This window comes from Aegilops tauschii, chromosome 1, assembly GCF_002575655.3.
Source record: "Aegilops tauschii subsp. strangulata cultivar AL8/78 chromosome 1, Aet v6.0, whole genome shotgun sequence".
Lineage (NCBI taxonomy): Eukaryota > Viridiplantae > Streptophyta > Magnoliopsida > Poales > Poaceae > Aegilops > Aegilops tauschii.
This window is the reverse complement of record NC_053035.3, coordinates 197,569,726-197,582,706: the sequence shown is the minus strand read 5'-3', so window position 1 is coordinate 197,582,706 and position 12,981 is coordinate 197,569,726.

Below are 12,981 nucleotides of genomic sequence, written 5' to 3'. Positions count from 1 at the left end.
TAGTAATTTGTTCACCCACTGTTTGCTATTTTTCTCGAGAGAAGCCACTAGTGAAACCTACGGCCCCCGGGTCTCTTTCTCATATATTTTCCTTTGCGATCTACTTTTCCTTTGCATTTATTTTCAGATATATTAAACAAAAAATACAAAAATACCTTGCTGCAATTTATTCTTATTTATTTATTTGGCCTTCGATCTATCAATCTACTACAATTTTATCTCATGTCTGTTTGCCTATCTTGAGGCACCGTACCCGGAAGGGATTGACAACCCCTTTAACACGTCGGGTCGGGAGGATTTGTTATCTGTGTGTAGGGGCTATTTATGTTGTGTTGCTTGGTTGTCCTACTGGTTCAATAACCTTGGTTTCATATCTGAGGGAAATACTTACCGCCGCTGTGCTGCATCATCCCTTCCTCTTTGGGGAAATACCGACGTAGCTTCAAGCGACATCAAAACGAATTTCTGGCGCGTTGCCGGGGAAGATCTTCAACATATACCAGGTTCCTAATCAGAAATCTCATCTCCTCGCAATTTACATTATTTTCCATTTGCCTCTCGTTTTCCTCTCCCCCACTTCAAAAAAATTTGCCGTTTTATTCGCCTTCTTTTTCGTTCGCCCTTTTCTCGTCAGATCTCTTGTTTGCTATCTCTACTTGTGTTACCATGTGCCTTCTATTTGCTTGCATCTTTGCTTGCTAAAAATCTATTTATATGCATCCTCATCCACTTGCTAATCTTTTCAAAAGATCCAATCATGATGAACCAATTTCTAGTGAGTTGAGTGCACTAGATTATATTCATGAAGTTTTTGCTTGAGAATCGTGAATCTGAAAATTGTGATGAAGAAATTTATGAAGTGATTCATGATAGCTCCTTGAATGAAAAGCATGATTGCAATAATTTTACTATAAATTCCATTAATGTCAATTGTGCTAATAATATGCAAAACCCCAAGCTTGGGGATGCTTGTTTTGTCATGTCCGCTACTTATTGCAATGATCATGATTGGGGTGATAATGTTTCTTATGATCTTGAAATTTTATTTAAGCCTCATGATGAATATGTTTGCGATCATATTGAAAGTGGGTTCGGAAGAGTGTCAATTTAGATAAAAATAATCCCACATATTTGGAGAGTGTTCAATCTTATGAAATTTTTGATGAAAGTGGGCATGGAGAGGTCATGACTTTATTTGATGATAATCCCACTATTTTGGAAGAGTGTCAACTTTGCATGCATGTGGATCATAAAGAGAAAATTTTATATGATAGTTATATTATTGAATTTGATTATGATCCTACATATAATTATTATGAGAGAGGAACATATGGTTGTAGAAATTTTCATGTTATTAAATTTCATCTCATTGTGTTGAGATTGTCAATGTTTATTCCTCTCCTTTGCATATGCTAGATGTTTCTTGTCTTGATAATTTGTTTTTCTATAAAATTCCTATGCATAGGAAGTATGTTAGACTTAAATGTGTTTGTCACATGTTTCATGATGCTCTCTTTGTGTTTCGATTATTATCTGTTCTTTGAGCATCGTTGAAATATATGCCTAGCTAGGGGCGTAAAACTATAGCATTTGTTGGGAGGCAACTGTCACAGCCTGGTTTTTGGCCCTTTCTTTTTCTTTTGTTTATCTGAGATTTTTGCTTGAGTTTTCCTTTTTCCGTGGCTAGGTGGTCTGGAAACTGAAGAAGATGACCTCTTCTTTCTTTCCAGAGTGGCTTGTCATCCCCAAACCCTTCCCAAGGCCTTGTCATTTCCATCTTGGACCAAACCCCAATATTCTTTTTCTAGAGAATATTCCTTTTTCTATTAAAGGAATAACCCAATTTGCCCTAGGTTGTGAAGCAACCTATATTTCTATCACTCCCAAAATTCCCAAATAATTCTCATGAATTTTTGGGGTCATATCTTCCTCAAATATGGCAAAATATTTCATTTGCCATGTTTCCCGTCATGCTCAATTAATTATCTTCCTATTCCGTCCTGAGTGGCAGATTGTGAAGCAAGTGCCATTTATCTTTGCCCAATTGACCCCAAACTTCTTGGACACCTTTTCATGTCCAAATAATCGCCTCATGCCAAAATTAAAATTAATTTGCCTAGTGAATATTCTGAGAATTTTTTCAAAGTTCTTGTCTGAGGGAATTGGTTGTGAAGGAAGTACTAGCTAGGTAAATCCTATTGAGTTGAAATTTTGCATGGACCTTCATATCACCAAATCATCACCCTCCTCAAGATTTGAGCTCATGCAAGGCATCCTCATGAGCTGAGCATCAATTCTTTGTTTCTGCCCAAATTTTCAATTAGTGAAGCAAGTACATTTTATATTGCTCCATTATTACTGAAAATTTTCCAGGGCCTTCTCCTACCTATATAACCTATCTCCAGCAAAACTTGGCACAATCCATTACATCATTTGCCCTGTGCAATTTTTCCAAGTTTCTGTCCAGAGCAAAGCTATATGAAGCAAGTGCTACTTTGGCACGTCCAAATGACATGAAACTTTTTGAGCATCTCCATATCTTCAAATAATTGGGCTATGCCCAATTTCAGCTCAACTTGCCTCTTCATGTGAGTGCATCATCCAAATCTCTAATTCTGGTCATTATAGTGGTTTCTACAGCAACCCTCATCTAAACTCCTCCTCTTAGTCTGATTTTGGTGTTCAACGTCACCTTAGTGTGCGATCATCACCACACAAACTATTTACTACTTTACCAAACTGGTGTCCCCACTGCACAGCACAAACACTTGGCTGCTGGTTTGCTTTGGGGTCTTCTGCAAATCACTTCTTTGCCCCTGGACCAAATTATTTCTTCAGTTGGTGTTGGGGATATTACCACTGGGCGTAAACCCGCCAGGAGAGGCCGGGTTAACTTCATAAGTAGTTCATCTGTATCTGAAGCCCATGAAGATAGACAGTGACGCTTCATGAATGCCCAGGGCCCAAAGCCGGTTTAAGGCATGTAGCGACAACCCGGCATTGAGATGTAAACTTGTGTTGTAAGATATGCGTAGCAGAGACCGAGCCGGACAGGATTATTAGCCGGCCTCGGAGTCTGTAAACCGACGGGCGTCAACCCATGTATATGAGGGGACGACCCGGCGGCGGTTCAGGAACAACAGACAACAACTTGAGACTCAGGCAACGCGTATTCGCTCCCTATTCATCGAAACCCCATCAATTACATCACACTAGATGTAGGCTTTTACCTTCATCGAAGGGGACGAACTAGTATAAAACTCTCTTGCGTCCCTTGTCCGCTTTAACCCCTTCAAGTTAACCCGTAGCGATGGCTCCATGACTAGGTCCTTTCTCTAGGACATCTGCCATGACAAAACCACGATAGTTGGCTCCCACCGTGGGGCTATCATACGATGGTTTCAATTTCTTGGAGGGCAGATTCGAAGGACTCAAGGGTTACACTATGGGCCGGATGACCAAGAGTCGTCGCGGCAAGCTCTACATCGGCGATGCAGGCTGGGGCCCCGAGGCCGGCTCAATCGAGTACGGGTACCGGGTCCCCTTTGGTGGCATACACGTTTTCATTGGCAAGATCGGTGAACCGGGCCCTGAGCCGGACATCTACACCGACCTCGTCGAAACGGCTCAGCGTGCGAGATCTGCCCGGGTCAAGCCTGTCATGAAGCGTGCCTTCGTGGGAGTTATCCATGGAGGTGAATCTAAGGATAGATCGGAATCTGGTGGTGAGACCGTCGTTTATTCCGGCGACGAGTCATCGACTGGAGAGACCGAGTCGTTATATCAGTTACAAGATGGCCGGATTGGGGGCTGTTCCAATGGCAACAGTATTCTGGACCCCTTTGATCTGCCAAACCGGGTGGCGATCTTCATGGCCGGCACGCAACCGGCGCTCCACTCTTCGACCGCAGCGGCGATGATTTCTGGATGAGCAGCGGCGGCGGCGGCTGGGGCAGGAGGCCTTGTGTGACCACCAGCTCAGGTTCTATCTGATTTGTTTGATGTGTTGGCAACGCTGATGGCGGAGGTTAACCCGGCGGATCAGGATGCACACAATGCGGAAGTCGCGAAAGTGAAAGATCAGATCACCCAGGCAAAGGCCGACTTGGCAGCTGAGGATACCAGGATAGCCGCGGAGCGGGCCGCTTTAGATGCACAAGCTTACCGGATTATGCTGGATCAGAGTGCGTCGAACAAAGTCCTGAAGAGGAGGCACCGATCTCGCCTGCCGCCGATTTATGAAGCTAGAAATCTCTTTAACACCCTAGGAGCAGGAACCAGCAATCTGCCGGTGGTAAACCGGGCAGAGGCACCCGGAGCAGGGGCGCCGGTTCAGCCACGTTTGGTGGATCCGCCTCGTTAGAACAACGTTGTGGTACCTCATGCCCCCACACCACCGGGTCATTACTCTAACCCAATGGACAACATTATCGCTGCCGCTTCACGGCTGGCGGCCATCCCGATCGAAGGCGATTCTCCAGCAGCGGTCGAGACGCGTCGGGTTAAGGAGCTTCTTCAGACAGCCTTGATTCAACAGGAGGCTTATTCATATAGTCGTGATCGGATTCATTCCACTCCCCGTCCAAGCCGGAGTTACAGCAGGCGTATGGATGAACCGGCAGTGTCAAACAATGCGTGGAACCGTGATCCGCCCCATGGCCATAACCCGGCGGGTGGTGCCGGTGATGCTCAGGATGTGGTGGACCGGGCTCGGGCACGCAGAGAGGCCGCGTTAGCGGCGCAGCATGAGGCCCGTCAGCTTACTCCGGTTCATCCAACCACATCGGTGGAACCAGGAGTTACCTCTAGTTCCTTGGGAGTGCCATGTCTTGTCCCAGCGTTGCACAATGTGCGCCCGCCCAAGGATTTCAAGGGCCCGCGCAAGGTGCCGAATTACACCACCGATTTGTCCCCTGAAACATGGGTTGAAAGCTACGAGATGGCCATGGAGATGCTGGACGTGGATGATGCGGCGTGTGCGAAGTACTTCACCATGATGCTAGAAGGAACGGCCCGCACTTGGCTAAAGAGTTTACCGGCTAATTCTATCAGGTCATGGGCTGAGTTGAGAGCCTGGTTTGTTCAGAATTTCAAGGATACATGCAAGCAGCCCATGTCAATTGTGGACTTAGCTGCCTGTGTCCAGGAGGAAGGAGAGTCAACAACCCATTGGGTGCGCCGGGTTTCGGAGATTTTGCATTCATCAGACCGCATCAACGCTAACACCGCAGTTTTAACATTGGAAGGCAATTGCCGGTTTCAACCCTTGAAGTTGAAGTTGGGACGGCTCAAACGTCATTGTAATCACATGGGAACCCTCATGGCTACACTGGTGAAGTATGCCGACTCTGATAGTACCAAGGATCCCGAGTCTGATGATGATAAGACAGGGAAGGGAAAGAAGAGCGGCAACGCCAAGGGGCAGCACCACAACCCGGCGGGTCATGGAAACGGCGGCAAGCGTAAAGCGGACCACGGTTTAGACTTTGTGGCTAACACTAATACGCACGACAAGGGCCAGCGGCGTAAGGGTAAACCGCCCCGGCGGAATGGAATGCCGAATCCTAATCCGGACTGTTTGTCGTATCTGTTGAACCAGCCCTGTCCAAAGCATGGGAGGAAGGATGAACCATCTACACACCTGTGGAAAGATTGTTATATCATGCAAGAGTTCAAAATTTCTGACTCTTTCCGGTATGATCATGGATCAGGAGGCGGTTCAGGCACTGGCTCTCATGGGCCGGGTTATGGCGGAGGAAATTCCGGTTCGGGATTCCATGGCAATCAGGGTGGACATAACAATCCAAGTAATCAAGGTAACCAAGGTGGCTATAATCATCAGGGCAATCAGCAGCAGCAGCAGTCGGGTTACCAGAGCAACCCGAAGCAGTTGAATAGCGGACATTATCATGTCTTCACCACTAGCTTGGACAAGCGCGATCAGAAGCTTCATAAAAGGATGGTGAATGCCGTTGAACCGGCGGGGCCCCATTATTTGCGCTGGTCCGAGCAGCCCATTGTGTGGAGTAGAGACGATAATCCACCCCGGGTTGACAATCCGGGTCATCTGGCTCTGGTGGTGGCACCTCAGGTGGGAGGTTATAAGTTCACTAAGGTACTCATGGATGGAGGGAGTAGTATCAACATCCTTTATTATGAAACTTTCCGTCGCATGGGGCTAACAGATAAAAATCTTAAACGGTCCAACACGGTGTTCCATGGTGTGGTGCCTGGTAAGTCAGCATATCTTGTTGGTAAGATAGCCCTGGAGGTGGCTTTTGGAGATGAGCATGACACGAGATCAGAAACCATGACCTTTGAAGTGGTGAAAATCATAAGCCCGTATCATGCCCTATTTGGATGGCCAGCTTATGCTAAGTTTATGGCACGGCCTTGTTATGTCTATCTACAGCTCAAGATGCGGGGTCACAAGGGAACTATAACTGTGCATGAAAGCTGCAAGATTGCTCTGGAGTGTGAAGAAGGTGATACGGCTTATGCTGAGTCGGTTTGTGCAATAGAGGAGTTGAAGTTTTACAAAGACAATGTTGCTCTGGCAGATATGACTTCATTGAAGAAACCAACTACGGAGCATGATCCGGCCCTGAAGTTTAAATCGGCTGATGAGACTAAACTTGTTGACTTCATGCCTGGTGATTCGTCCAAGCAGTTTAGCATCAGCGCTAACTTGGATCCGAAATAGGAAAGCACGCTCATCGAGTTCATCCGTGAGAATCGGGACATCTTTGAATGGAAGCCTTCTCACATGCGTGGTGTACCGAGAGAACTCGCTGAGCACACTCTCAATGTTGATCCTAAGTATAAACCAGTCAAGCAATTTCTCCGCCGGTTCAATGAAGAAAGACGCAAAGATATTGGAGAAGAAGTAGCCAGGCTCCTGGCGGCTGGATTTATTGTTGAAGTATTCCATCCTGATTGGTTGGCTAATCCGGTGCTGTTCCTCAAGAATAATGGAACTTGGCGTATGTGTGTGGACTACATAGATCTCAACAAAGCTTGTCCAGCAGATCCCTTTGCCCTCCCCCGTATTGATCAAATTATTGATGCTACGGCGGGTTGTGAGCGTTTAAGTTTTTTGGATGCATATTCTGGTTATCATCAGATCAAAATGGTAGTTAAGGACCAGGAGAAGACAACCTTCATAACTCCCTTTGGAGCCTTCTTCTATGTGTCCATGCCCTTTGGGCTTAAGAGTGCACAGGCAACTTATCAACGGTGTTTACAGAATTGTCTTCATAAACAGATCGGCCGCAATGTTCATGCCTATGTGGATGATATTGTGGTAAAATCAAGGAAGAAGGACACATTGATTGATGACTTGAAGGAAACCTTTGATAACCTGCGGGTTTATAAAATGTTCATGCCCCCCTTTTCCTTCTCCCTCTCTCCTCCTTCCTTCTCTCCTACTCCTACTACATGGAAAGGGGGGAATCCTACTCCCGGTGGGAGTAGGACTCCCCATCGGGCGCGCCATAGGAGGGCCGGCCCTCCCCCTCCTCCACTCCTTTATATACGGGGGAGGGGGCACCCCATAGACACACAAGTTGATCATTGATCTCTTAGCCGTGTGCGATGCCCCCCTCCACTATAATCCACCTCGGTCATATCGTCGTAGTGCTTAGGCGAAGCCCTGCGCCGGTAGCTTCATCATCACCGTCATCACGCCGTCGTGCTGACATAACTCTCCCTCGAAGCTCTACTGGATCGTGAGTTCGTGGGACGTCACCGAGTTGAACGTGTGCAGATCGCGGAGGTGCCATACGTTCGGTACTAGGATCGGTCGATCGTGAAGACGTACGACTACATCAACCGCGTTGTCATAACGCTTCCGCTTTCGGTCTATGAGGGTACGTGGACAACACTCTCACCTCTCGTTGCTATGCATCACCATGATCTTGCGTGTGCGTAAGAATTATTTTTGAAATTACTACGTTCCCAAACAAAAACAGCTCAGAACACAGGCGTGGTGCCGTCACGAGAGAAAAGTAGACAAGGGCTCATCAGGATCATATTCCAGGGTCACAGGTACTTGTACAGGGCTCACTGTTGTCGTCAATCTTCATAGTCCTTTGTCACACTGAGGTGTATATATGGCATCCGTCGCATATATTTGAGAATCTGATTCCCGAGGCAGAGTGGTGTTCTGACTGATTCTTGCTTCTGACCAAACTGTTGTGGATCTGGTTCTTGGGATTCACTGCCATATGCTGTCAATTTACAGTGTACTATCTTGCACCTGTGCCGTACTAAGCACGATTGGATGGCTTATGCTGGAAACCATCGAGAGTATCTTGCTGAGGAAGACTGGATATCGTGCTTCAGAAGCTTCCCCCCTTAAAGACTTGCTAGGGGAAAACTCGATACCCTATACCGGAAGCTTTTTGTGGCTGCTTACTGCAGAAGACAAAGTACCTTGCACGGGAAGTCATCCATGTATCATACTGAGGAAGATAGAGGATCTTGCATTGGAAGCTTCTCTGGTAGCTTGCGAGGAAAGACTGGGTTGCTTACACCAGAAGCTTCTCCTTGTGATAGGCGGACTGAATGCCACATATATATACCGTCTTAATATTTCTGCTGTTGATTACTTGTACGAAATGGGGTTTTGCTGGACTATCCTCCTCTCTGAATATTGAATACATGGCACATTCTTGCTTCCAGGTATATCGGGTTTCAAAGTCATCCTCAATGAAGAATCAAAATTTGCATCTGAATTATACCTTTGACTGAGAATATATTGTCGATCTTGCACACAATTTATCTTCTTGCTGATTTGATCATTTCTGCTATGAAGGGTGCACACTGAGGGAGACTTTATTATCCATACTGTTGTGAGAAGTGCATATTAATGCAAACTTTATTATCACCATCACAATCAGATATTTCTCATTTCACTGCGGTCGGCGGAGAATTCCATTCTGTTCAGCTGAATTTCCAAATATATGAACTCCTTGCTAAGTCATTGGGTCCAACGTCTGTTGACGAGCAACTATAATGAGGGGAAAATATGTAACACCGAGGGCCCAAAGAAAGAAGCAAAAGAAACGACGAAAGCAAAAACACACAGAGCATACAACTAATATATATCAAGCAAAGTCACATATTACTGCTACTCACGCAATAACATACATGCACACCTAAGCACACAAATCTCGCAGAAACTTCAGTATCACTGTCTAATATGCTGTGGCGGTGTGCACGAAAAGTGAATCTGCGTGTGCAAGGAGTTGACGTAAACAATGCTACACCAAGCGCTGGCTGAACACTGGTCGTAGCCAGATGGATACAGAGGCGAGGACAGACTTGGTGATCGAGTAGCGAGACACAAGGTCACGACCACATCATCATCAACCGTACGAAGGGGAACCGTACACGTCCAAAGAATGGAATGTCAGGGCAAGATAGGGGAGGAAAAGCAAGGCTTGCTGGCATTGCCCTTTTCTGATAACAAATAGTAGTAAGGGTTGCCGAAGGGACGCGATGGATGGCATGATTCAAGATAGATACATGTCTATCACTGAAATAATACGGGTGGGTGGCGGAAAGATATCGATGCAATACCTGAGCATAACTCCTACAAATGGTGTCTGGAACACTTGGCACCAGGGCATCATCCTGCTGGGACAGATATGATGCAAAACACCGAAGAGCAGGCATGCTAAGAACGAGGGTGCAGGTAGTGGATCGAAACCGATGCCACCTACACTCACCATATTAACCGTTAGTGGCAATATAATAAGTTTGTATGCATGCTATGCGACAAACGAATGCAGCAATCAAGTGCAACAAACCAACTCGGAGCTATACTACCGCCTATAACAGCCTGGTTTTTGGCCCTTTTCTTTTCTTTTGATTTATTTGGTTTTTGCTTTGTTTTTTCTTTTTGGAGTGGTTCTGTGGCCTTACCACCTGGGAAATCATCCTCATTCCCCCTCCCAAGTGGTTCATAATTTTCAAATCCTTGCCAAGATCATGTCACTTCACTGCTTGACCAAACCCTAAATTCTTTTTCACAGGAATATTCCTTTTTCTATTAAAGGAATAACCCTGTCTGCCCTAGGTTGTGAAGCAACCTACATTTCTGTCACTCCAAAAAATCCCAATTAATTCTCATAATTTATTTGGGTCATATGTTGCTCAAATATGCCCAAACTTTCCTGTCCTAGCCCAAGAATAATTCTCAATAATTATTCTTCATTTCTGTCCAGTGTGGGTTTCCATGAAGGAAGTGCCACCTATCCTTTCCTGATTGCTCCCAAACCTTTTGGGCATTCTCATATGTCCAAATCATGGCCTCATGCGAAAATTCAACTTTATTTGCCTAGCCAATCTTCCTCAGCAATTTTTCAAACTTTCTGTCAGACAGAAGGCGTTGTGAAGGAAGTACTAGCTAGGGTTATCCAAATGAGTTCAAATTCCGCACACTCCTTAATGAGCTCATATTATCACACTCCTCCAAATTTCAGCTCCATCCCTTGATCTATGTGAGCACACGATCAAATCTTTGATTCTGCTAATATTTTCAGGTTGTGAAGCAAGTATGATTTTTATTGCTTCATTAATTCTGATAAATTTCCTGATTGTGCTACTACCCGAATAACATCCCTTCCCCAAATTTGGGACCATTTCATCAAGCCATTATTTCTCCAAATTGTTTGCAAGTTTTTGGACAGAGAGAATAGGTGTGAAGGAAGTACCATTTTGGTGAATCCAATTGGTATGAAATTTTTACAGCATCTCTATATGGCCAAATCACTAAGACTTGCCAAATTTTAGCTCAAATGGCTTCTCCATGTGAGTGCACCTTCCTGATCAAATTTCTGGACCAATTTTGAAGTTACAAAGCAACTATATTAGTTGTGCTCCATTATGCTCCAAAACCTCCAGGATCATAGTCCTTCCGTAGTTAATGATCCCAGACAACACCATTTGACCCAATCAGTTTCCTGTTGATAAGCAGTGCTCTGCCAAGTTTGATGCGGTAAACTTCAGAGCTTAGTTACCATTTAACCATAGCACCCCAGATCAAGCCATGGCTCATCAACGCTCGTTTTTGGAAGGACTATCAGCTAGACAACGTTTTGGGTGCTGTAGAGCATTGAATGCCCTGGTTCACGTGGTGACAACGACGATGGTGTGCCTGTGCACGTGCTCTCTGTGCAGTGGCCGCGTCCAGGGCGTCGTTTCTGCTTCGTCCGCTCCCCACTCGTCGTCTTCACGCGCGTGAGCATGTCCCTTGGCTTCTCCTCATCGTCGTCGTTCCCCTGGACCCCTCTCCCCATCCGTCCGCTTCCTCACTGACGCTCGCCGCCAAACGCCCACGAGAGCACAGTACCCCGACATGTTTTAATGGTGCTCAGCCGCTTCTTCCCCGTGCTCCTTTGGCCTCCTTCTCCCCGTGAGAACCTCCACTTCTCCTCCTACGTCGTCTACCTCTGAGCTCGCGAGCGTGGGCACGCATCCGTGGCGCCGGACACCCGTCCGCGGAGATGCCAGCTCGACCCCCTCCTCCCCCGCCTATATAAGGCCACCCGACCACGTCTTGCTTCACCACTGGCCTCCTGCACCTCCTCTAGCCTCCCCTGACCACTTCCCCGAGCTCGAGCGGCTCTCCCCACCGCCAATGGCCGCCTCGACCGCCAGCATCCTCCTCTCAAATTCATGGCATGCCAAGCCCCTCCCCTCCTCATTCCTCCACCAACCGCTTCCACCATCACCTCGGAGTCACCCCAGCTCCTCAGCCCTCCTCTGGCGCACCGGGGCGCCGTGCCCATCTCCTTCTGACGCCACCATCTGCCGGCCTCGTAGCCACCGCCGCCTCGGTCTACCTCATCGGTCGTGGGTGGCACCACCAGATGCGCCTCTCCGCGCTGAGCTCGCCCACAGGCGGAGCACTGCGGGAGACGCCCGGAGTCGCCGGCAAGCCTCGTCGTGGCAGGAAGGTCCTTTGACCAGCGCGGGAGTGAGAGAGGTTGAAGACGAGCCCAGGCCAGGCAGGCCCCACCACCCGCGGACCCCACTCGTCAACTGCAAGCCCGTTGACACGCCCTCGCTGACGTGGATTAGTGGAAACGTATTCCTCGAAATATGTTTTCGCTAATCGAAAGCGTAAGCAGCTGCGGTTGTGGGCTGGAATGCGCTTTCACTTCACCGAAAGCGTATTTCCTCGAGTGCGTGTTCTGTTTTTCAGCCGAGGGCCTGTTTGTGATGATTTTATTTACAAATGGGTCCCTAGCAGAAAAACAACTATAACTTTTTACTCCCAACTCCAAATGAGGTGAATCCACAGCCCACTTCTTCGTGTCGTCGAGCCGGTCCTGTTGGAATCATTTTCACCATGTTTTTATATTCTAAAAATGACCATTATGCCCTTGCCCTTAATCAGCTCCCTTCAAGAGAGAACGTTTTCTGGCGATTCGTTCCGCGAGCTTCTCGCACTTTCTCCCAGTGATTTCTTCCACCAAGGCAAGCCACACCCTCGATTTGCATGATTGCAATGCAGTGACATGGTTTAAATTATTTAAACTTATTTAGAATATTGCTTTAGCTACATGTGATCTTGTTCATGGCATTTCTCGGAGTATTATTTTGATCTTGCTATTGGCATGATATTTGCTTGGAGTTCTAGGACTTGTAATTTGAAGATTATGTGGATGACATGTTGCCTTTGGATTCTTAGTGGCTATTGTGATTATTTTTCATGGTGGTTGTGGATATGATATTTCGGAGTATTACTTTGGATGTCATGTTGCCTTCGGATTATTAGTGGCTAGAATTGTTTTCATCATGATGCTAGTTGATATTATGTTTTGGAGTATGATCTCGGAGATGATGTTTACATGTGGATCTTAGCTGGATAGCTTGTTCTTGATATTTGAGAAGTAGTAGTATCGTTCTTGGATTCATCATGATAGTAGTGTTATAATATCCTCGGAGTATCTTGGTATGATGTTATGATGC